At 47.5% G+C, this 25,290-nt stretch overlaps 1 protein-coding gene across 4 annotated transcripts in view; it reads right to left on the reverse strand.

Moving 5' to 3' along the window:
- NUMB (NUMB endocytic adaptor protein) overlaps window positions 1–25,290 on the reverse strand; it is a 137,813-nt gene that overhangs the window by 59,589 nt on the left and 52,934 nt on the right. For all 4 annotated transcript variants that reach the window (XM_075330600.1, XM_075330598.1, XM_075330602.1 and 1 more), the window contains exon 2: window positions 6,745–6,791. The gene's annotated coding sequence lies outside the window, so the exon portion shown is untranslated. The remainder of the gene's footprint in view (window positions 1–6,744; window positions 6,792–25,290) is intronic.

Here is a 25,290-nt window from a genome sequence, read left to right on the forward strand (position 1 = left end):
AAGGCCAGCCCAATCTTAGGTCACAGGTGGGAGGGGACATGGAATGTGCCTGGATTCATAACGTCAGTGTGGACATATTGTGGGTGTCCCCATGAGATACACGTGTGAGAAGTCCCAGAAAACTTGTGGCTCCACAGCACCCCCCCTGTGCCAGTCAGCACCAGGCTTAATCCCAAAGGAACACGGTAACTGATCCATCTGCATATCTGTTTGTAACCACGTCTTATCTGTACCTGTACTTCTGACATATCTGTAAATTCCATCTTGTATATAGTGTATTATATAAATTTAAATCTTGGGCTGTGTTTTTTTTTTTCATCTCTATTTCGAATCCCATGTCTGTGAGCTCGGCTTAGTATTACCCTCTACCTGGGCTGGTTTCTGGCCCGATATAGTTGTGCTAAAAGGCCAGGCCTATATCTAACGAGGAACTGGTGGCAGAATTCTGTTCCACTGGGGCTAATGGAAAGTTACTGTTGAGGGTTGGGGGAAAGCTGTGTGCAGCACCAGAGGTTGCACGGCCAGCTCTTTTCCACTAACCGTACCTCCCTGTGTCCGCGGGGACAGGAGGTGTCAGTGTTACATTGCACCAAGCTTAGGTACTCCTTCAGGGTGCAGAACATCGCACGTTAGCAGAAGTGACAAGGTCGTCTCGCGTGGCCCCGATGCATTCGAGACATCAGGGTGGGGCTGCGAGGTGCGGTTTTGTTACGGATTGACAGGAGGGCGCCTCCGCAGATGGACGGGCGCCTCCGCAGATGGACGGGCGCCTCCGCAGATGGACGGGCGCCTCCGCAGATGGACGGGCGCCTCCGCAGATGGACGGGCGCCTCCGCAGATGGACGGGCGCCTCCGCAGATGGACGGGCGCCTCCGCAACTCCCCCCGGCCCAGTTGACAGGTAGGAATATAAACTTGACTGCAAAAGACAAATCCTTACACCGCTCCTTAGAAAGAGAAGGAAGTTATGTGTCTCAGAACTTATGGCAAGAAACTTAAAGTTTGTGATTGCCATAATTTTACTGACCTGGATAATAATGTTTCTGGGTAATTTTATACTGCCAAGTGAAAGCCATAGGACGAAAGAGTAAACAAAAATTGGTCATGGCTGGAAGATTATCTAAAATAAACGAAAATTATTGGATCCTTGTCGAAGATTATTGGACAACAAAATAAATTAAAAAAAAACAAAAACCAAAACACAACAACACTAGAGAAGTAGTAGTAACATAATGCACCATTAATACGTGTGTAATCCCGTGTGTATTGGTAGAGAGTCATTGGAGCCGATCAGTAAATATAGCAAAGTGAAAACCCAGCCTTTCCCGGAGCGAGTGATGACACCGCGCTCCATAACAGCTGACCGAGGCTGAATTCCTCCCCTATCAGCAGAGCTCATCTGACACAGACAAACCCGCTAAAGTGGTGTACAAGAGCCCAGCAACACTGGCAAACGAAATTCATTATTTAGCTGGAAACAAAACAGAATGTTACCTCTTCTAGGGCAAATACTATTTAGGAGGGGAAAAAAATAAATAAATTTTAATAAAAACAGCTTTTCGGAGAACTCTGAGGCGGTGGTGCGGGGAGCCGGCAGATTTATACAGCGCGGACTGTGTAAACAACACTTACACTTTACACCATTGATTTTCCATTTCTCATTTACCCAGTACCGCTGGAACTACAGGAGTGCTGACAGGTGGATGCGTCTAAACCAATATTTTGTGACCCCGGGGGATGATGTGGAAGCGTTCCTGGCGGTGTTTGAGTGGGAAAAGCTGCCGACCCCCCAGTCGGCTGAGGTATTGTCGCCCTATCTGACGGGGGAACCCCAAAAAGCGTACCTGGACCTCTGTACCGAGGACGCCATTGACTATGTGACCCTGAAAGCCGAAATACTGGCTCGGTTGGGGGTGAATACCTATGTACGGGCTCAGCGGGTAAATCAGTGGTTCTATGAGGAAGCCAAACCCGTACGCTCCCAGGCCTATGACTTATTGCATCTTGTAAAAAAGTGGTTGCAGCCTGACACTCTGAGCCCGGCGCAAATGGTGGAAAGGGTAGTAGTGGATCGTTTTGTGCGCACTTTACCAGTCACCATTCAACGGTGGGTAGGACAGGGTGACCCGAGTACCCTGGACCAATTAGTGTCCCTGGTAGAGCGGCATGTGGCTACGCAGGACTTGATACGGGACACTGAGACTTTGCGTACCGCCCGTCGGTCCGGCCCCTCCAAGCCTAGGGCCAAGGACCCACCGCTGACAACGGTGCAGGAATCCCCTACCGTCCCGTCTGAGGCCGCGCCCGCCATTCCTGAGGTCCGGAAGGTTCTGTACCCTAAACGACAACCCGTCAAGGGGGTTTCCGTCCCCATTAGATGTTGGCGATGCCAGCGGGTGGGACATATGGAAGCCCAGTGTCCACTCACCACGGAGCCCATGGATTGTGGGGTTACCCGGCGGGGTTCAATGTATGCTCAGGTGGTGTGTACCGCTGACCTGGTCTCCCCAAAGATGGAGCCCCACTTGTGCCAAATACAGGTGAATGGATGTCCGGTTACAGGATTATTGGATTCCGGGAGCTTAGTGACCCTTGTGCGATCCACCTTGAGGGCTAAAGTAAAGGCCACCGGACGTACCGTGGGGGTGGTTTGCATACATGGGGACCGCCGAGACTATCCCACGGGGATTGTCACCATCACAGCACCTTGCGGTCAGGTGCAACATGAGGTGGGACTTCTTAACACTCTTCCTTATGACGTGATCGTAGGAAGGGATCTGCCCTATTTTTGGACTTTATGGAGGGGACCCCCTAAGTCCCCTCAGATATTGGTCAGTCCGGGACCTGAGCCCTATAATCCTGAATCCGGGACGCCTGCCGTAGGGGTCACCATGATAGGGACAGAGTGTGAACCCGATAGGTCACCCCTAGAGGTATTGGCAGGAGAGGCTGAAATGGTCGAGCCCATCCCGGAGTTGGAGGCGTCCCCGGATACGTTTGGGACAGCCCAACTCCAGGACCCTACGTTAATACATGCCCGGAGTCGGGTGACAGCAGTTGACGGGGTGGCACAGCTGCCCGGTGCCCAGGTAAGGTACCCCCATTTCGCTCTTAAGCAAGATTTACTCTACCGGGTAGATGAAATACGGGGCGTGGGGGTAGAACAGTTGGTGGTGCCCCAGCCGTATCGCCAGCGGGTTCTCGACTTGGCTCATAAACACCTGATGAGTGGCCACCTAGGGGTCAAGAAAACGCAGGAGCGAATATTGCAAAGGTTCTATTGGCCCGGAGTTTTTGGAGAGGTAAAACGGATAGGGATGAATCTGGTGGGGCCCCTCGTAAAGTCCGCTCGAGGGCACCAACACATCCTAGTGATCGTTGACTATGCCACCCGGTATCCCGAGGCGATACCTCTCAGACATACTGCAGCAAAGCTTATAGCTCGGGAGTTCTTTGCTGTGTTCTGCCGGGTGGGGTTGCCCAAGGAGATCCTTACGGATCAGGGGACCCCATTCATGTCTAAAGTGACCAAAGAGCTATGCCGGCTACTCCAGATCAAGCAGTTGCGTACGTCTGTGTATCATCCTCAGACGGATGGGTTAGTAGAACGATTCAATAAAACCCTGAAAACCATGCTCAAAAGGGTGATCTCCAAAGACGGGAAAGACTGGGATATGATGCTTCCCTATTTGATGTTTGCCATCCGTGAGGTGCCACAGGCATCCACGGGGTTTTCGCCTTTTGAATTGTTATACGGGCGACATCCCCGGGGATTGTTGGACCTGGCAAAGGAAACATGGGAGCAAGAGCCCACCCCCCATAAAAGTGTGATTGAACACATTTTGGGTATGCAGAACCGCAGAAGCGCGGTCATGCCAATTGTGAAGGAGCATTTACAGGAGGCTCAGGCCGCGCAAAGCGGCCGCTACAATAGACAAGCTACCGTGCAGACCTTTAAACCCGGGGATCGGGTGTTGGTATTAATCCCCACGGCGGAGAGTAAATTCCTGGCTCAGTGGCAAGGCCCCTACGAGATAAAGGAAAGAGTCGGGGTGGTTAACTATAAAGTATTGAAGCCCGGTAGGCGGAAACCTGAACAAATATACCATGTCAACCTATTAAAACCTTGGCAGGAACGGGAAAGCCTGATGGCCGTTTTTTCCCCATCTCCCTCCTCTTCGGGTCGTTCACCTCCGGCTCCAGTGACCTCCGGAGAGGACGAACCGGAAGTAAGGATTGGAGAAGCCCTCACCAAGCAACAGAGGCGAGAGGCCAGACGGTTGGTTCAGCAGAACCCCGATGTCTTCTCCGAGCTGCCCGGTAGGACCAGTCTGATACGACATGATATTGTCACCGAGCCCCACCTGAAGGTACGCCTGAAGTCATACCGGGTACCGGAGGCTCGACGACAAGCCATATCGGAGGAAGTAAAGACAATGTTACGCCTGGGGGTCATCGAAAAATCCCGGAGTGAATGGGCTAGTCCGATTGTCCTAATACCAAAACCCGATGGCTCCTTAAGGTTCTGCAATGACTTTAGGAGATTGAACGAAATATCCAAGTTCGATCTCTACCCCATGCCCCGGGTGGATGAGCTGATTGATAGGCTGGGACAGGCGCGATATTTTACCACGCTCGACCTGACCAAGGGGTACTGGCAGGTGCCACTGACGGAGTCCGCCAAGGAGAAAACCGCTTTTGTTACACCGGAGGGTCTCTTCCACTATGTTGTCTTGCCTTTAGGGTTACATGGCGCTCCGGCCACGTTCCAGAGGTTGATGGACTTAGTGCTGGAACCCCACCAGGCGTATGCGTCAGCGTACCTTGATGACATTATTTACAGCTCCGATTGGCAGACCCACTTGGAACAGGTACAAGCGGTGGTGGACGCGCTTCGGACAGCCGGATTGACAGCCAATCCCAAGAAATGTGCGTTGGGACTCACGGAAGCCCGCTACTTGGGCTACGTGATAGGTCAAGGAGTGATTAAGCCCCAAATTAACAAGGTTGAGGCAATCCAGAAGTGGCCTAGACCCCTGACCACGAAGCAGGTTAGGGCCTTCCTGGGTATCGTGGGGTACTACAGGTGGTTTGTAAAGGATTTTGCGGGACTATCGGCCCCCTTGACGGACCTTCTCAAAGGCAAGAAGTCAGTCATGGTGCGCTGGACTCCGCAGGCCGAGGACTCCTTCCGGGCCCTGAAGGGGGTCCTGTGCGGACAGCCCGTTCTCGTACACCCTGATTTCCGGAAGGAGTTCATAGTACAGACTGACGCCTCAGAGGTCGGCCTCGAGGCAGTGCTGTCTCAGGTGGTTCAGGGGGAGGAACACCCAGTCACCTTCTTAAGTAGGAAGCTCACCCCTCCCGAGCGGAATTATAGCGTAGTGGAGAAGGAGTGCCTGGCGATCAAGTGGGCCTTGGAGTCCCTACGCTATTACCTGCTGGGACGGCAGTTTCGCTTGGTGACTGATCACTCTCCGCTGGTCTGGATGAGGTCCGCCAAGGAACGGAATGCCCGGGTTACCCGGTGGTTCCTTTCTCTGCAGAACTTCCGGTTTACGGTTGAACATAGGGCCGGTGGGTTGCAGGGCAACGCCGATGCCTTGTCCCGCGGCCCGTGTTTGATGGCGGGAGTTCAACCCCGCACGCTTGAACTGAGGGGGGGGGGGTATGTGAGACTGTGACCGGGGTTATCTATGACGGCCGGTATGTCTCGCCCCGGTTGTGCTCACTCCATGATAGAAAGTAAATCCACTCTAGGGTTAATGCTGTTTCCATACAGGCTGAAGGAAGGGTTAAATGGAAACAGGAACAAGGGCAGGTGTGCCGGGTGTGAGGGAGTGAACAGAACTCCCTGAGCACTCTGCTGGAGAGGCACACGTATATTGTTGTGGACTTTTGTTTGGACATTAAACCGTGTGCTGTGAACCTTAATGCCTGGATCCCGTGTCTTCTGCTGCGCAGCCGACCGTGCTACCTCACTATAATATATATTAATATATATATATATATATATTAATATATATATATATATATATATATATATTAATATATATATATATATATATATATATATATATATATATATATATATATATATATATATATATATATATATATATAATGAAGCCGGCTCTTTATACTTACCGAGGTCCCGTTGCGGCTTTAAACTGCTCCTGTGGCCTCCACTCATCATTGCTCATCCATATGCATTGCTTTCCCCGCCCACCAGCCGGCCTGGCATCTGTGAATGGTTGCAGGCAGACGCTGTCACACAGGCTGGGGGCACATCTGACTGCAACCAGTCACAGGCTTTTTTCTGTCGGACAGAATCATGATTCATGAACTATGAGAGCTCAGAACGAGCAGACATCGCGGGCGCAACTCATCCTGAGCCTGCTGCTTCATGATTCATGAACCAGGAGGGCTCAGGATAAGCAGAGCAGGAGACACACCATGGGCACAGCTCATCCGGCGCCTCCTGCTTCATGTAAGGCAGGATAGTCTGAAGATAAAGCTTTTTAAGCTTCAGCCAACATGTTAGAAAAAAAAAGTAGTGTCTTAATTAACTTAATTAGCATTTTGCAGGCCTTAAAATAGGAATTATTCTTAAAAGGAACCTGCTTTTTAATGTGTAGCATGATATAAGGGCATCAAATACAATATAAAGAGCGCTAAAGTGTAATAGACAAATGTGCAGGGAACCAGATGCTAGAAATCCATTGCGGAGAAAGAGTTACGTTACCTGTGCGGTTCTCCTCGTTACCGATATCACAGTTGTTCCTTTTATCCCTGTTAGAAGAAAAATGGAAACATTTCAGCAAAAAAACATAAATCGGAGTTAATAATTACCATACATTAGAGTTTCTTACCATCATGAAAAGGTTAAAAAGGTGAAAGATACATAATGCTTACACAAACATTTTTAACAGCGGGTTTATTTTTTGTTTTTTTTTTTTAACTTGAAACTCAAACTTCGGTGCATTCATTCAACAGTATTATATGGTCGGGGTTTTGGGTCGTAATGCTGGGTCTGACCTGACCCCTTATAGTCCTATATACAGCCTCAGGCATTATTATGTGCGGACTTGAGTGACAGGCAGAGCGCATATTTACCAGATAGATACTGACATCGGGCAATCTTGTGCACAGTACATTGCATAGTAGTGAAGTCAAGGAAACATTGCTTCAAGAAAAAGGACGCAACAGAAGCGGCATCTTATGGAGCACCTTGTGATTACTGTTATGCATATTAGGAGTGCAATAAAGTCCAAACACATCATGAACCGTATCACTACGGGCCAGAACCCGGACATGCCAAGACCAGGAGTGATTTATAAAACGTCCTGCAACACAAGGCCTAATGGTTGCCATGAGCACTGAATTGAAGTCAGACCTAATCTGATTATTGCGGACCATTTGGTGTGTATAGAGGCTCCCAACTGGGTATGTCATGAGGGAGGGGCATTTAAATGGACTTTATTTTTAAAAAGACAAGCTCTAAACCGCCCGGAACCTCCCCGGACACTGCGGGCAGAGTCGGCCGCCCCGCACCTCTTGGGCACAGGGGGCAGAGTCGGCCGCCCACGCCCCCCCCCGCCACAGGGGGCAGCCTCGTCCACCCCCCCTCCCCCATGCCACAGGGGGCAGCTTCGTCCACCCCCCCCCGCCCCCCCGCCACAGGGGGCAGCTTCGTCCACCCCCCCGCCACAGGGGGCAGCTTCGTCCACCCCCCCCGCCACAGGGGGCAGCTTCGTCCACCCCCCCCTGCCCCCCCGCCACAGGGGGCAGCTTCGTCCACCCCCACCCCCCGCCACAGGGGGGCAGCTTCGTCCACCCCCCCAGGCCACTGGGGGGGGGGGGGCAGAGTCAGCTGTCCAGCACCTCTCGAACACTGAGGGCAGAGTCAGCCATCCGCCCGACATCTCCAACCCGTGGCAAGTCAAGGGCTTAAGAATTTATGACTGATCAGCTTTTAGCAGATCAAAAAGACAGATTGTAACTGAACCCGCTGCCTGTTGTGGGAACCTCCGACCTCCTTTCCCTTCCCTCATTTCTTTTATCTCCACATCGATATGTCCAAACATTTATAAGCTGGTTTACAAGGTGTGAAGTCCTTCTTTTATTGTATAACAGGTATATTTAGGATTTTATTTTATCCGAATGGAAATGTGACAGAAGAAAAGCCTTCCTAAAGTAACCTGATCTCATTTGCTGCAGAAATAAAAAAAAAAAAAAAAAAAAAAAAAAAAAAAACCCACCGACATCAAATAAACGTGTTTCTCTGGGTTTTTCCTTTAAGAATGATGGAAGGGAATAAAATAGCGACATGCTCCAGAGACATCAAAGAGTTTCTTTGATCAATTTTTGACAAATTTACAAACTGTATCGAAAGAGGGCTCGCTTCATCTCCCCCTTTGCATTTCCTCGGATAGGGAATGAGAGGGTGTGCGACAGAAAAGAGAAGAAGTGTATAAGCAGGGGGTATCTCGCTCTGCACACGCAGCCCACCAATGTGTTATTTGGAACCATGTAATACTACATTCCCCCATTCTGCATTTGGCAAAATACAATGCTTGCTGATAATTCCACCAGAAATTTGAACAACCCTATTAATATAATGAAGAGAAGGGAAGAAAGACGACCAAAGGTTCCCGATTGGATCTAATCTTCATATTCGGTAACAACTTTAGAATCATGAACAATTTTATTATCTACATGCTTCAATTGTTTTTCTTTTCGAGATTTGCTTTGTATATTCCCCCCCCAGCCCCCCCCCATGATGTAGTAAGACTCCCTAACATCAGGTATATAGGAGTCAAAGGGTTTCTGACCCAGTTCCCTGTTCTCCGGCCCGGAGCCTAATCTTTACTACAGACAAGACAATGGTTATTTATAAGCAAAGTAATAAAATATGCTAGTATATTATGCAGCCCAGATAAAAGGAGGAAGACATAGCTGCTTATAAAGGTTTAATCTGTGAGAGGAGGACATAGCTGCTCATAAAGGGTATATTTGCCAAATAACGCATTAGATGCCAATAAGGTGTTACTCTGACGGCCCAAACACTGATCGTGGTCAACGGGCCACTGCGGTCTCCTGCGGAGAGGACATGCTGCGTCCAGGACGCAGCATGTACGGAATGTGGGCACGAAGCCCCAGTCTCTCACTTCAAACTGTACTCTGACAACAACATGAAATGGTGACATTTAAGGGTGCTTTACACGCTGCGACATCGCTAGCGATCTCGTTAGTGAGGTGACACCAGATCGCAGATGCGATCTGCAGAGATCGCACATAGGTTGTTTTTAGAGCGTCGGTCACATGTGCGATCTCGATCTAGAGATTGCTAGCGATGTCGCAGCATGTAAAGCATTCTTTACTTCCATTGCTGTTGCTAGCTTCCTCCTGCTCTATAATACACCCAAATTTATCTTGTATTGCCTCTTTAAAATAACATAAATTAAAGATAGGAGCCCAAATCTCCATTTCCATACGGCACACGCAGTCTTCCCCCACATGGTGGTATTTACCAGCTCAGAAGCATGAAGTCCCACATAAAACTGTCAAAATAGTGAGAGAGCCCAAATGTAGCCAACTTCAATCCTCCACTTTTCAAAAGGTCAGAGCAATTATTACTACATTGACAATTTTTCTTTTTAGTTTTCCCATTCACACAGAACTCAGTAATGTTTTATATTTTTGTCACATTTTATTTCTTGACATTTTTCTAGACGGTGACCCTTTAAAAACATGTCTTATGAGAATTCTGTACATTACAGAAGAAAATAAAAACACAAGTAAGCAAATTTACTTTAGGCTAGGTTCACATTTCCGTTTTGCATCAGTCACCTGCGTTGCTTGACGCTTGTGACTGATGCGTTGTACAACGGGTGACAAGAATTGGAATTCATTGTCACGAGAAAGCGGATTCCGTTGTAAAACGAGAGAGAGAACGATCAGCTGATCGCTCACAGCAGCCGGCCGCCGGCTTTTGAGAGCGATAAGATGATCTCTTGGCGGCCGGCTATTGTGAACGATCAACTGATTGCTCACAGAAGGAGGCCGCCGGGTGATCAGCTGATCGCTCACAGAAGGCGGCCGCCGGGTGATCAGCTGATCGCTCACAGAAGGCGGCCGCCGGGTGATCAGCTGATCGCTCACAGAAGGCGGCCGCCGGGTGATCAGCTGATCGCTCACAGAAGGCGGCCGCCGGGTGATCAGCTGATCGCTCACAGAAGGCAGCCGCCGGGTGATCAGCTGATCGCTCACAGAAGGAGGCTGCCGGGTGATCAGCTGATCGCTCACAGAAGGAGGCTGCCGGGTGATCAGCTGATCGTTCGGCCGCTGAAACAGAGCATGCGCAGCGAAATCAATAGGATTCTGCTGATAAAAAAAACGCTACATGCTGCGTTCCTGCTGCCCAGCGGTCAGTCGTTCCACAACTGATCAGTTGGGCGGCAGATGCAACGCAAGGGCATCAGTCACAATCCGCCTCTCATACAAGTCTATGGGAAACAACGGAATCCGCCAAACTGATTGCGTTATCAGAGCGGCGGATTGTGACTGATCATAAACAACGGAAATGTGAACCTAGCCTTAAAGAGGCTGTCCAGCACTTCTTCCACTTGGATGCAATTATGAAGGCTGCAACAGGTCAGTGGCCACTGATTGACTGCAACATTCACGTGACATTACTTATGACATGAGAGAGGTATATATTTTTAATAGGATAACAAGCAACAAGAAGGATGAAGGCAAAAGTAATCAATCGAGACATGCATATTTGTAAAAACACAATGCATGGGACCAAACGGACCAAAAGTCTTCTTCATCCCAACAGTAATCACAATCACCCGTTAATAATAAAGCAAGAGTTTCCATAGATCGTTATTCATAGGGCACTTTGAGGACACGCATACGTACAGACCCATCATGTCAAGACCTTGGGCAAATGACGGCCTGGATAGAAAACACAAGCCACGCTCTAACAGTAAGTCAACAATGGAGCACGACAGCATAAAACATTTCATTCAAAAGAAAACATATGAAGTGAATCATGCCAAGTGATGGCACAAACAAGCATCAATACCTCGTAAATACCAAATCACTCCTGTTCATAGACGTTAGCAAAAGCCATCATGCTGCAGAAAGTCATGATTCAGCAGCCGCAACCACAACACGATGCAGTACGACGCGCGTCACGTCCTGTGTTTAGGCTGAGACGTTTCACAAGCTGTGAACAAAGTGTGAGACAAATCTCCAGACAACGAGAGCCTTTAAATACCCGTCACTGTATCCTTCCCCTGAGAGGCAAAAGGTCGAGGTGTTCACCCAAAGGACATTTAATCAGCACTTTATAACCTAAAAAAGTCTAAAATAACGAGATCAGAAAGTCTCACCCAAAGATGGGCATAAAGAAAACAAAACAAGTGAAAAAAAAAGCACAAAAAACCCTCAAGTACATAAACAATTGATGTATAACACTCCAAGAAAAAAAATATTGCAGCAGATATTCGAGTGAGGAAAATACTTTAACAAATAACTACCAATAGTGGTCCTTGAAAGTTTGTGAACCCTTCAGAATATCTCATATTTCTGCAAACATACGACCTAAAACTACAGATTTTCACACAAGTCCAAAAAGTTGAGACTCAAATCAAATGGAGTCAATAATAGTGGACTGTATTTTTTGAGGAATATGATCCATTATCACACATGAACCCTTGTTTGCAGTGCAGTATCTAGATAATATGAGAGAAGCCTTTAGTTGTTTAGAGGGTTACCTTGGGTTCCTTGTGACCTCACTTAATAAAAGACTCAAAATCGTTGCCAAAAAAAAAAAAAAAAAATACATTTCACTTCTTCATTGCGTTTTGTGAACATTTTCCACCCATATAAAGTGTGTCAAAACGCAACCAAAATGTTTAGCTATGCGTTTTGGTTGCATTTTGGATCCGTTCTTGTCAACAAAACCGCAGGTCACCAACTTTTCTCCATCTCTCCCTCTGTCTCTCTCCGCTTCATAAAGCGGTACACTGCTTCCCCCGCCCCCTATGATTGGTTCCAGTCAGATGCGCCCCCATGCTGAGTGGCAGCTGTCTGACTACAACCAATCACAGCCGCCGATGGACGTATATATATCGTACAGTACAATAAATGAATTAAAAAAAAAAAAAACAATGTGCGTTCCCCCTCAATTTTGATACCCAGCCAAGATAAAAGCCTCACAGCTGGGGGGCTGATATTCTCAGGTTGGGGAGACACAAGTTTTTGGGAGCCCCCCAGCCTAAAAATATCAGCCAGTAGCCGCCCTTAATTCCCACATCCATTAGATGCGACAGTCCCGGGACTTTACCCAGGTAATCCCGAATGCTCTGGTGCGGTGGCAAATCGGGGTAATAAAGGAGCTAATGGCAGCCCATAGCAGCCACTAAGTCCTAGATTAGTCATGATAGGCGTCTATGAGACACCCCCATTACTAATCTGTAAGGGAAAAGTAAATAAACACGTACACCCAAAAATCCATTATTTGAAATAGAAGACAAAAAAAAAACCAAAAAACATTTTCACCAGTTTATTAAGCTCCCAAACACCCTTCCAGGTTCGACGTCGACGTAATCCACACGAGGTCCCACAATGTTTCCAGCTCTGCCGCATCTGACACTCACAGCGAGCAGCCATAGAGCATGACCGCTTGCTGTGAGCTATACGCAGCAACTGAAGTGAGTCAAGTCATCAGCGATGACGTCACTCAGGTTAGCCGCTACCACAGCTGGAGTCCTCCACCTATGATAGCAAATCACCCGAGTGACTGAAGTGAGCCACGCAATCTGCGGTGCAGTCACTCAGGTGATTCCCGGTCAAAGCTGGAGTCCTTCACCTGTGCCCGCAAATCAGGCCATGACACAGATACAGAGCAGCGCGAGGAGCATGAATTAGGGTGAACCTGACGTCCGCTGCGGGCCCCGCACTACTGCCTGTGGGCTGCAATTAACTCATTACCCCAATTGCCACTCCACCAGGACAACGGGAAGAGCTGGGTTGAGCGCCAGAATTGGAGCATGCTATGGATGTGCCACTTCTGGGGCGGCTGTGGGCTGCTATTGTTAGGCTGGAAAGGGCCAAATACCGATGTGTCTTCCCACCCTAATAATATTAGGCCCCTGTTGTCTGCTGCACCTTGGCTGGTTTTAGAAAAATGGGGGACTCTGTCTTTTAAATAAAATAAAAAAAAAAAAATGTAAAGTGTGGGATCCCCTCTTTCGTAACCAGCCAAGGCACAGCAGGCACGGTTCCTGTGCTGGATATGAAAAATGGGGGGACCTCAAGTCATAAAAAAACAAAAACAAAAAAAACTGTCCAAGCTAGCTCTATCAAGCTATTCTGTCATTTCATTCTTCTCTATTTTATATGTTTTATCTATTCTTTCTATTTAGTCTAGCCATCAATTATCCTATCCTATATTTCATTTCTCCTTTAAAGAAACACGTCAAAAGCGCATGCGATTTTACCGCTTTGTCAAATTCACTGTTTACAGTTGTCAAGTCTGCCAAAGGGTGCTTAGGTTTGTCAAATCAAGAACGCAGCATGCGGACCTACCCTAATAATGAACTTACATTTTCACCAATTGTACAATGTGCCCAAGTGTGGTGGATCGGTAGAGTTCAAACTCTTAGTAAATATTCATTGTGTGCACATGGCCTGAGTTTACCTCTTCTTTTTTTTTTAAGTCAAAAACAGAAGTGGAACAAATCAGAGGTCAGTGTAATAGAAGCACGGGAACACTTCTGCTTTTTTATCCATACATGGTTTTGGCTACAAATTCTAAACTAAAAAAAAGTCACCAAATACTCAACATGTGAATGTGGCCTTAGGGGTGGTTTAGAAAATGTTTTTTCCAGCCGATGATCATGTTTTCTTCCTTTCCTTTGATACTGCCAGTTCCATGTACATGTGTTGTGAACATCGGACTTATTTAAAAAGGGGTTATCCGGCTTATTTTGCCTTTTTCTTGTCATTTCACTATAGGGCTACATTGGGGCAGGTAAGTAGATAGTGGCTACCTACCTGTCCTGCTGTCAGCCCCTCTCCCCCGGCTCAGAGCGGTCTCGTCACCGTTCCGGCCGTGATTTTGCTGCTTCCTGTGATGTCACATTGACAGGGGCAGTAGCTTTTGCTCGCCTTGTAGTTGGGCATCACAGTTGACATCATGTAGCCGCCCTGCTGGCCAGGTGTACAGTGTGTGGCGTCCCTGCCCCCCTCCCCCGCACCCTCCTACACATCCCATAGTGCAGTGGTCTCGCTGCCTGTACGCTCCATGCAGCCCCCAATGCTGCTTGCAGCGCGCAGACCCGTGGCCCCCTTGCTGAATGTTGCCTGTGCTGGGGGCCTATGCAGTCAGCGCTGTATATCAGATGACCGATTCCCCGGCGCTGCACAGATGGAAGCTCTGTATATAGCCAAGATCAGCCGCCGGCCAATCAGAGGCCAGCATCAGAACATTGCAGTAGCTGTATACAGAGTTAGACTCTGCAGAGCGACCGGGAAACTGTCATCTGATATAAAGCGCTGTCAGCTGCGGCCCCTGATGCTGCTTGTGACGCACAGGCCTGTGGCCCCCTTGCTGATCGCTGTGCTGGGGCGCTGCAGTCAGCACTTTATATCAGATGGCAAATTCCCCGATGCTCGTCCGCCAGCTCTATATACAGCTACTGCAGTGATCAGCCGCCGGCCAATCAGAGAGCGTCCCTGCACAGCGCCAGGAAATCAGTCATCTGATATAAACCACTGTCAGTGGCCTCTGCAGTGTTCATCAAGGGGGCTGCAGCTGCAAGAGGCAGGACACCAAGGGAACGAGGACAGGCGAGAAGGATTTGTTGGGAAAGGGGGGGGGGGGGGAGGGGGGGTTTGCGTGTGTGAAGGCTGGCAGACTAGGGGGCAATTCTACAGGAAAGAGCATTACTACAAGAAGAGGATCCCAAAGGGACATTACTACAGGATGGATACAAGGATGGGCACATTACTATACCATAGGGACAGGGATGGGCACATTACTATAGGATGGGGACAGGGATGGACACATTATTACATTATATGTGCGCTGATTGTGCTGTCTTGTAAGATGTGCTTATCTTACTAAAATACTGACAGCCAATGAATGTGCAGAGGGCGGGGCTGGGCAGTGAGGCCGGGCGGTGCCAGCTCTGACTGAGGTTTGGCATAGGAAGATTTCATGTTTGGTTGAGCTGCAGGTAAATAAAGTGTCTGCACAGAATAAAGGGATAATTCAAGAGGAACAAAAGGTTGGAGAAAAAAAAAAAAAAAAAAATCATGTAGGGGTGTTTGATATGACAACACAAATTAGCTTAAAAACAATTTGGAGTTTATGGCAGACAACTCCTTTAAAAAAAACAAAAAAAACTGGTACCATCTTTTAAACCGGACACACACACACACACACACACACACACACACACACAATTGAAGGCGAAGTTAGTTAAGGTATTTTCATTCAATGGTATGACAAATTATCTGCTAATCCTAAAGCTTTGAGGATCTTTGCTTCTGGTATGTGTTTATTTCTTTACTTTTTTTTCAAAATTGACAATGTCTGAGATTTTTAACTCATTGATTTGGTTTTCTAACAACTTTTAGTATTTGTATAAAACGGATGTAATTTTAGGTCAAATTTATGCAGAAATGTGGAAAATTCTGAAAAATTTAGAAACTTTAAAGCCCCATTATCTCTAGAGTATCAAGTAAGATGTTTTAAGATCGGTTAAGTCTGAAGATGCTCTCACTTCCTGAATAGCAATCAGCCAAAACCTCAAACCGCTAACCGCTAGTGATGAGCGGGCGCTACCATGCTCGGGTGCTCAGTACTCGTAACTAGTGATGAGCGGACACTACCATGCTCGGGTGCTCCATACTCGTAACTAGTGATGAATGGGCACTACCATGCTCGGGTGCTCAGTACTCGTAACTAGTGATGAGCGGACACTACCATGCTCGGGTGCTCCATACTCGTAACTAGTGATGAGCGGACACTACCATGCTCGGGTGCTCAGTACTGGTAACTAGTGATGAGCGGGCACTACCATGCTCTGGTGCTCTGTACTCGTAACTAGTGATGAGCGGGCACTACCATGCTCGGGTGCTCAGTACTGGTAACTAGTGATGAGCGGGCACTACCATGCTCTGGTGCTCTGTACTCGTAACTAGTGATGAGCAGCCACTACCATGTTCGGGTGCTCTGTACTCGTAACTAGTGATGAGCGGGCACTACCATGCTCGGGTGCTCTGTACTCGTAACTAGTGATGATCGGGCACTACCATGCTCGGGTGCTCAGTACTGGTAACTAGTGATGAGCGGGCACTACCATGCTCGGGTGCTCAGTACTCGTAACTAGTGATGAGCGGGCACTACAATGCTCGGGTGCTCAGTACTGGTAACTAGTGATGAGTGGACACTACCATGCTCGGGTGCTCGTAACTAGTGATGAGCGGGCACTACTATGCTCAGGTGCTCGTAACTAGTGATGAGCGGGCACTAGCATGACCGGAGGTGCAGAGTACTCTTCTCCCTTCCCCCTGGTTGCGTAGGAGTAAGGCTACTTTCACACATCCGGATTTTTGCTCTGCGGCACAATACGGCGTTCTGCAGAAAAACCGCAACCGGCTTTTGTAACGCCGGTTGCGGTTTTTTTGCATAGACTTACATTAGTGCCGTATTGTGCCGCATGGGCTTGCGTTCGGTCCGGTTTTTGCCGCATGCGGCAGATTTAGCCGATGCCGCGGCCGGATCGAACGTTCCCTGCAATGTTTTTTGCTCCGGCAAAAAACACCGCATCGCGCCGCATCCGGCCGCTGCGGCGCATTTTTCAATGCATACCTATGGAGGCCGGATGCGGCGCGATGCGGAAAAAAACGCATCCGGTCGCCGCATGCGTTTTTTTTCCACTGCGCATGCTCAGTAGCATGCCGCAACCGGAAAAAAACGGACGGGCCGCATGTAAAAACTTATGCAAAGGATGCGGTGTTTTCGCCGCATCCGTTGCATAGTTTTCACAGCCGGATTGAGCCGCAGTGCTCAAACCGGATGTGTGAAAGTAGCCTAAGAGGTAAAAAACCAAACCTTGTAATTCAACATGCCCAATCATTTCACCCCCAAACCTCATCACTTTTTATATGGTTGACTGGGTCCAGCTGAAATTGGTAGGTTCTGTGACTGTCCAATGCATCTAAAAAGGTGACTTGTCAAAATAACCTAACTTCTATGAAAAAAATTAAGTCAAATTTTTCTACAATAAAGCTGACCCTTGTGGACCCTTAAATATGAAGAGACCCAATTAACTGCAGATATTGGAGAACATTTTCTAAGTTGATTTAACCTTATACAGGACGCATAGGGAGCAATGGCATTGCATGACGTTTTTGGGCTTAAACCTTAATAGTATTGCTCCTCTCATATGAGCGAAGGGATCTTTTGGGAACCTTCACCTCCCCCTCACACTGTGGCCTGGACGCAAAACTGCAACCCCTGCACCCAGTACATAGTTACGCTCCTGAAGGAACTGCCCTATATTACACAGATCTGTCATTGATGTCACTAGGCCCTGCAGTGCTTCATTTTCCTCGTGTGACCGGCTATGAGGATACACCAGCTTTAGTTTTACTGCAAAATGCAAATCCTCTTGCTTGGATCATACGGATTTAAAAGAAAAAAGCAAAAAAAAAAAAAAAAAAAAAAAAAAAAAAGCCCAAACACTTCAAGCGCTCACATACGCACAAGCCCACACCAACACTGCAGCACAGGAGAGGATTTACCGTTCTTTGGAACAGAGATTGTCGTAGGAAATAGTGTGTGGTTGGATCAAAATAAATAAATCAACAAACACTAGGAACTAAAGAATCTGGGGCGAGAAGTGAAAGCTTAGAGGAAAGAAACATGAAGGGTATTGGAAAATTGTAGTCCTGCCATCAGGATATCAAATGTGCAGTGCAAACTAAAGAAAACTCAACAGAGTCCGCTCAGTAAAGGTAGATGCTCCATATCCGTACAACTGGCCGTCAGTAAGAGGACACCAAGTCCAGCTACATTCCTCCGACATTATGTAGCCAGTCCAGTGTCACCTTACGTGGTCTCAAAGGGATGTGCGTTTTGTGAAAACATTGTGAAAAAATATGAAGCTATAAAACTACAATGTTGGTCCAGAAGAAAAAAAAAAAAAACAAAAACAAAACATGACAAAAGCAAATTTTCTCATGTTACACCAAGGTTACACAAATGTTACAATTCTCAGATCTGTCCCATCACACACACTTACAGAAGTCCTTGACCTCTCCTGATTCTGCCTCTTTTCTCAGAGTTCCATCACAGAGTTCTTTAGGCTGTGTGCACACATTGCATTTTTTTCCCGCGTTAATGCTGCGTTTTGAACTGCAGCGTTTCAGTGCCAAATTGCATGCGTTCAGCTTCCCCAGCAAAGTCTAGGCGAAGTCTGAAAATTCAATGCGCACGCTGCGTTTTTAAACGGAGCGTTTTGGATGCCAAAAATCACTGCAGGAAAAAAAAAAAAGCAGCATGTCACTTTTGTGCGTTGTAGCTGCGTTCTCCACCCATTGAAATCAATGATGTGGGTCAAAACGCAACTTGGACTGCATTTTTGTTGCGTTTCGCATGCTTGTTTGACAAACAAAATGCAGGTCTTTCAGTCTCTGTCGGTCAGTCAGTCTTTCTCTGTCGGTCGGTCTTTGTCAGTTGGTCATTCTGTCTCTGTCAGTCGGTCTCTCCCTCTCTCTCATACTCACAGATTACGGACGCGGCGCTGCTTGGCTGTCACACTATGCCGGCTTTCCCTCTTTTGAAAATCAGAAAGCAATAGAGAAGGGTGTTCAATTGCCGCGCCAACAGATCACTCGTTCAGATGATGAAGACCAATGTCACTTTATTTGCATATAGGTCTACGCGTTTCAGGAGCACCTGCTCCCTTCCTCAGGACCGTCAGGTTAAAAATAACATCAGATTTTTTAACCTGACGGTCCTGAGGAAGGGAGCAGGTGCTCCTGAAACGCATAGACCTATATGTAAATAAAGTGACATTGGTCTTCATCATCTGAACGAGTGATCTGTTGGCGCGGCAATTGAAGACCCTTCTCTATCGCTTTCTGATATCTGCCACTGGGTGGCTGCAGCCGTGGATCGTGTTGTACATGCACATATAGTAGTTGTGACTGTCACAACTACATCAGGTGAGTAAGTTTACTCTCCCCTCCCCACACATATCGGGGTAAGACCCTATTTTGCGCTTGTTTGTCCACAGCTCTTTTCTATACCTCTTTTGAAAATGCCAGCCGCTCATTATTCCATCTCGTATTCCCTGCTTTCCCTGCCCACCGGCACCTATGATTGGTTGCAATGAGACAGCTTTCACTCAGCGTGGGGGCGTGGCTGACTGCAACCAATTACAGCCGCCAGTGGGTGGGGCTATATTGTGCAGTAAATAAATAAATTAAAAAAAAAAAAAAAAAACGACGTGCGGTTGGTATCCCCCCCCAATTTTGATACCAGCCAGGGTAAAGCCACACGGCTGAAGGCTGGTATTCTCAGGATGGGGAGCGCCACAGCCTAAAAATATCAACCAGCAGCCGCCCGGAATAGCCGAATCCATCAGGTATGACAGTTCCGGGACTCTACCCGGCTCATCCCGAATTGCCCTGGTGCGGTGGCAATCGGGATAATAAGGAGTTAATGGCAACGCATAGCTGCCACTAAGTCCTAGGTTAATCATGACAGGCGTCTCCCCGAGATACCTTACATGATTTAACCTGCAAGTTAAAGAAAACACATACACTCGAAAAAAAAATTATTTGGAATAAAAGGCAAAAAAACCCCCCCAAAAAACCCCACCCTCTTTCACTACTTTATTAATCCCCAAACACCCCTCCAGGTCCAACGTAATCCACAGAACGTCCCATGATGCTCTCAGCTCCGCTACATGAAGCAGACAGAGCGATTGTGGTCTGTGACCGCTCCTGTCAGCTCCACACAGCAACTACAGTGAGCCGCGCGATCAGCGATGACATCACTCAGGTTACCGCTGTGACAAACTGTGACAGCAAGTCGCCTGAGTGACTGAAGTGAGCTGTGCGATCAGCGATGACGTCACAGGTGAGTTGCAGTCTCGGGTGGAGGACTTCAGCTGGCCGCGGGTAACCTGAGTGACGGCAGCGCTAAATCGCGCTGCTCACTTCAGTCACTCAGGGGATTAGCGGTCACCGGTGAGTCCTTAACGTGTGACCGCTAATCAGGACACGACAGAGCCGCGGTATGACAATGAAGTCGGGTGAAGTTCTTCCGAGTTCATTCTCATCGCCCGGCTCTGTCTGTCTGTCAGCGGGCATGTAGCAGAGCTGAATTGCAGGGGGACTGCACTGCAAAAAATACATCCAAAATGCATCCAAAATGCATGCGTTTTGAATGCATTTTTTTTTTTTTTTTTTTTACAAACACAGTGTTTTACAGTTTTACAGTCTGCCAGAGGGTATGTTCTTTTCCACACAGAACGCAACGTGTGCACATACCCTTATATTTGTTTCTTTTGAAGCTCATCATGTGAAATCTCTGCTTTGTAATAAAACTGGACATTTCTTCAGTCTTCTCTGGGAGTCTGCGCTTTCACCCCGTTCTCCCAATCACTGCTCAGCAGCATATGAAACGGATGCCAGTGATTAGCACCATCTGAGAAAGAGGGGTGCAAGCACATGATCCTAAAGACGAAAAAAAAAAAAAAAAATTGCTCTGGATTTTCCAGCGAACAATAAGCACAACCTAAAAATCTAACGTCCCCAACTTTGCAGAATAAATGCTCCATGGATACTGTTGTTTCACAGCGTGACATTATAGAAAACGCATGAATGACAACAGCTCTCCGCAGTTATGTCAGTATCGGTGATCACAGTAGTGTGGGCTTTACTACAAGGAAAAGAAGGGCTTGAAGGGAAAACCCCTGGGATCAGCTAAAAACCACAAAAGGAATCCCTGCATTTCAGATTACATGAAACCAAGAAGCTAAGCACTTAGTAATTAGGATTTATAACTATGCACAGCGGAGGGCTTCCAGGTAATGCCCTGCCCACGGGGCAGAACAACATTCCCCAGCAGCTCCGTCATTCAGAGCAGGGCCTCCCACAGCGAGCAGGGCTCAGCCTGGTACAGCAGCAAATAAAGGACAAAACTCCCACAGACACCAATATTAGGACATCACTGCTCTGAAAACATCAGACCTAACCGAGCGGATCCATACTGCGCCACTACTATGGACCTGCTAATGATCCGACAGCCATCATACCAAACGCCGCAATCTGGCCTGGCCGAAGAGGAATGTTCATTGCCAAAGGAATTGAATAAAAACAGTAAAAAAAAAAAAATAATCAAGAGAACAGTTCAGCTCAAGGCTAAGAAAGCGCCGAGCTCAGCGTTGTTTGGTGGAAATTAACGTTTGACCTTACTATTCCAATGGCTGCAATTAAAGCATATGCTGCAACAGGCAATGATGTAATGCACCCAACGTCATTAAGGATACTTTCACACATCAGTTTTTTTCCATCAGGTACAATCCGGAAAAAAACGGGTTAAACTGATCCGGTACCGCATCCGTTTTATCCCCATAGATTTGCATTGTTACCGGATTGTACCTGATGGCTTTGCGTTGCATCCGTTTTTTTGCGGATGCGGCAAAATTAATTAAAGCGGCGGCCGGAGGAAACGTGTCTTGCAACTTTTTTTGTCCGGCAAAAAAAAAACGCATCACGCCGGATCCGGCGTGTTTTACAATGAAAGCCTATGGACGCCGGATCCGGCGCAATGCGGTAAAAAATGGATGCGGCTGCCGGATCAGTTTTTGTAAACTGCGCATGCACCAAATTAATTAAAAAACTGATCCATCAAAAAAAAAAACAAAAAAAAACGGACAAAACTGATGCAAAAACGGATGCAAAACGGATCCAACTAACTTGCACGTTAGTGGTTGTTTCAATTTGTGCTATGCTTAAAGGGTCACTGTTATTTTAATTTTTTTCCCCCTAGAAATCGATAGTATACAAGAAAGAAACTTAATATAAAGTATCTCAGAGAAATCTGCTCTCAATATATTGGTGCAGAAAGATTTTCTCATTTCTGAGATAGGAGATTGAGTTGGTGCTTATAAAGTTCTATGGAGAGGAGCTAAAGGCAGACACAGGCTCTTCTGAAACCAAATCTGTCAGCAGGGGTTCCCATCCCAACTGTTTATAAGCACACGTAGCTCTATCATAGTCCAGCAATACCTTCACATGGTCAGTACGTGTCCCCATTAGAAATCAGCTTTGGAATTTATATGCAAATTAGGCTGGAGAGCTATGGTAGATCTGAAGCCTCGGTCACTCCAGCTCTGTACCCGCCTCCTCCTGCATAGGTGGTGGCTCAGTTGCCTGAAGTCACACAGCATTGATGCCTTCAGTCAATTTGGAGGCGATGCTGGAGGAAAACAAAAACAGAGCTGGAGTGACGGAGGCTTCAGATCTACAAGTAACACTTTAGCCTCCTTTGCTTATCAATTCGAACTATTCGCACTGAGCAATTACAGATCCCTCAGTGTGCATCATTTACTTTAGTCTGTGTAAAAAGGGATTTAAACGATTGCAGATTGGTAAAAGTGTACCAATTGGCAGCCATACTGTGTCGAGTATGGGTAAAAGTGTACCAATTGGCGGCCATACTGTGTTGCGGATTGGTAAAAGTAGACCAATTGGCGGCCATACCGTGTCGCGGATTGGTAAAAAGTGTACCAATTGGCGGCCATACCGTGTCGCGGATTGGTAAAAGTATACCAATTGGCGGCCATACTGTGTCGCGGATTGGTAAAAGTGTACCAATTGGCGGCCATACTGTGTTGCGGATTGGTAAAAGTAGACCAATTGGCAGCCATACCGTGTCGCGGATTGGTAAAAAGTGTACCAATTGGCGGCCATACCGTGTCGCGGATTGGTAAAAAGTGTACCAATTGGCGGCCATACTGTGTCCCGGATTGGTAAAAGTGTACCAATTGGCGGCCATACCGTGTCGCAGATTGGTAAAAGTATACCAATTGGCGGCCATACTGTGTCGCGGATTGGTAAAAGTGTACCAATTGGCGGCCATACTGTGTCGCGGATTGGTAAAAGTGTACCAATTGGCGGCCATACTGTGTCGCGGATTGGTAAAAGTGTACCAATTGGCGGCCATACTGTGTCGAGTATGGGTAAAAGTGTACCAATTGGCGGCCATACTGTGTTGCGGATTGGTAAAAGTAGACCAATTGGCGGCCATACCGTGTCGCGGATTGGTAAAAAGTGTACCAATTGGCGGCCATACCGTGTCGCGGATTGGTAAAAAGTGTACCAATTGGCGGCCATACCGTGTCGCGGATTGGTAAAAAGTGTACCAATTGGCGGCCATACCGTGTCGCAGATTGGTAAAAAGTGTACCAATTGGTGGCCATACCGTGTCGCGGATTGGTAAAAGTATACCAATTGGCGGCCATACTGTGTCGCGGATTGGTAAAAGTGTACCAATTGGCGGCCATACTGTGTTGCGGATTGGTAAAAGTAGACCAATTGGCGGCCATACCGTGTCGCGGATTGGTAAAAGTATACCAATTGGCGGCCATACTGTGTCGCGGATTGGTAAAAGTGTACCAATTGGCGGCCATACTGTGTCGCGGATTGGTAAAAGTGTACCAATTGGCGGCCATACTGTGTCGCCAATTGGAGCATATAAACTGATCTTAAGGATCAAGTGGCTGAAATTCAGTCACCCCATCATTTATGTCCCTCGTCATCATAATCTGCCAGGGTGAACTGTCGGGAGGTCATCATTTATAGTGGATTGTCTAGCGATCCCGTCACAATCACCAGACTAAAGCCTGCTTTACACGTTACGATTAAGCATACGATATCGTATACGATCATAACCGCCCCCATCGTATTGCGGCACGTTCAATTTGTAGAACGTGTTGCACAAAGGATTATTTGCTTCACACGTACTTACCTGTCCATATGACCTCGATGTGGGCGGCAAACGTCCACTTCCTGGAGTGGGAGGGACGTTCAGCGTCACACTGACGTCACGCGGCAGCCGGCCAATAGAAGCGGAGGGGCGGAGCTGAGCGGGACGTAAACATCCCACCCACCTCCTCCCTTCTGCATTGCCAGCAGGAGCCGCGGGACGCAGGTAAGGAGATGTTCATCGTTTCCGGGATGTCACACGGAGCGATGTGTGCTACCTCGGGAACATTGAACAACCTCAAGTTCAATTTTTAAGAACTGAACGACGTGTGTGCGATGAACGTTTTAACGTTAACGTAATCGCAATCGCGCGTACCGGTCACACACACACTGCAATAGAACTTACGATGCCGGATGTGCGTCACTTACGACGTGACCCCGCCAACACATTGTAAGATATATTGTAGCGTGTAAAGCCCACTTAAGGCATATGGAGCTCTTGAGTCCAAGGGTCAATACGGAATGAGACAATGATGAAACCTCCCAAAAACAAACCGCAATACACGGACCGACCGTGGTTCTTCCAACCCCTACGAGCCAGCCATACATTGCCCCTGCAGTGCCCACCATTAGAGGCATTAATGCGGCGTATAGGCAGAGATGGTCTTCATGAGACGATCTCTCTGACATGACATGCATTGAAGAGGTCACAATAGGTTTCATACAGAATGTGGGAAACAACCTCTGCATTAAATTGTAAGCACAGACGGTCCCATTATACAAATATGGATCCTGTGGATCACCCACACACAGGAGCGTCATGGGATATAGCACATGCTAAGTAGATAAACCAGAGTAATGTGTGTACTCAGCCTTCATAGTCTTCTGCCATTACGGAACATTAGGGAATATCATTAACATATAAAATCCCATTAGACTTCCCTCCATCAGAAAACTGGTTTAATGGATGAGACAGACACGGTTTAGATCTGATCCTGGGAACCTGTTTTACAGCAAACATAACACACAGAAGCACCTACAACATGTCAGCCCCAGACGTGAAGGTGCCATCTGGGGGTGAAGATGTACAGATGTGTCTATCCTTTCCTAGCAGGGGGGCGGCGCTGGTCAGTCACAGTCCTGTAATCCCTAAAACTTCATTACGCTGCCATTACACCATATTGCATTAGCCGGCCATGCGATTTATGGCTCACATTTACCCAGGTCTGAGTCATCTCCAGCTCCTTGAGACGTGACCTGAATT

The sequence above is a fragment of the Anomaloglossus baeobatrachus genome, chromosome 12, assembly GCF_048569485.1.
Source record: "Anomaloglossus baeobatrachus isolate aAnoBae1 chromosome 12, aAnoBae1.hap1, whole genome shotgun sequence".
NCBI lineage: Eukaryota > Metazoa > Chordata > Amphibia > Anura > Aromobatidae > Anomaloglossus > Anomaloglossus baeobatrachus.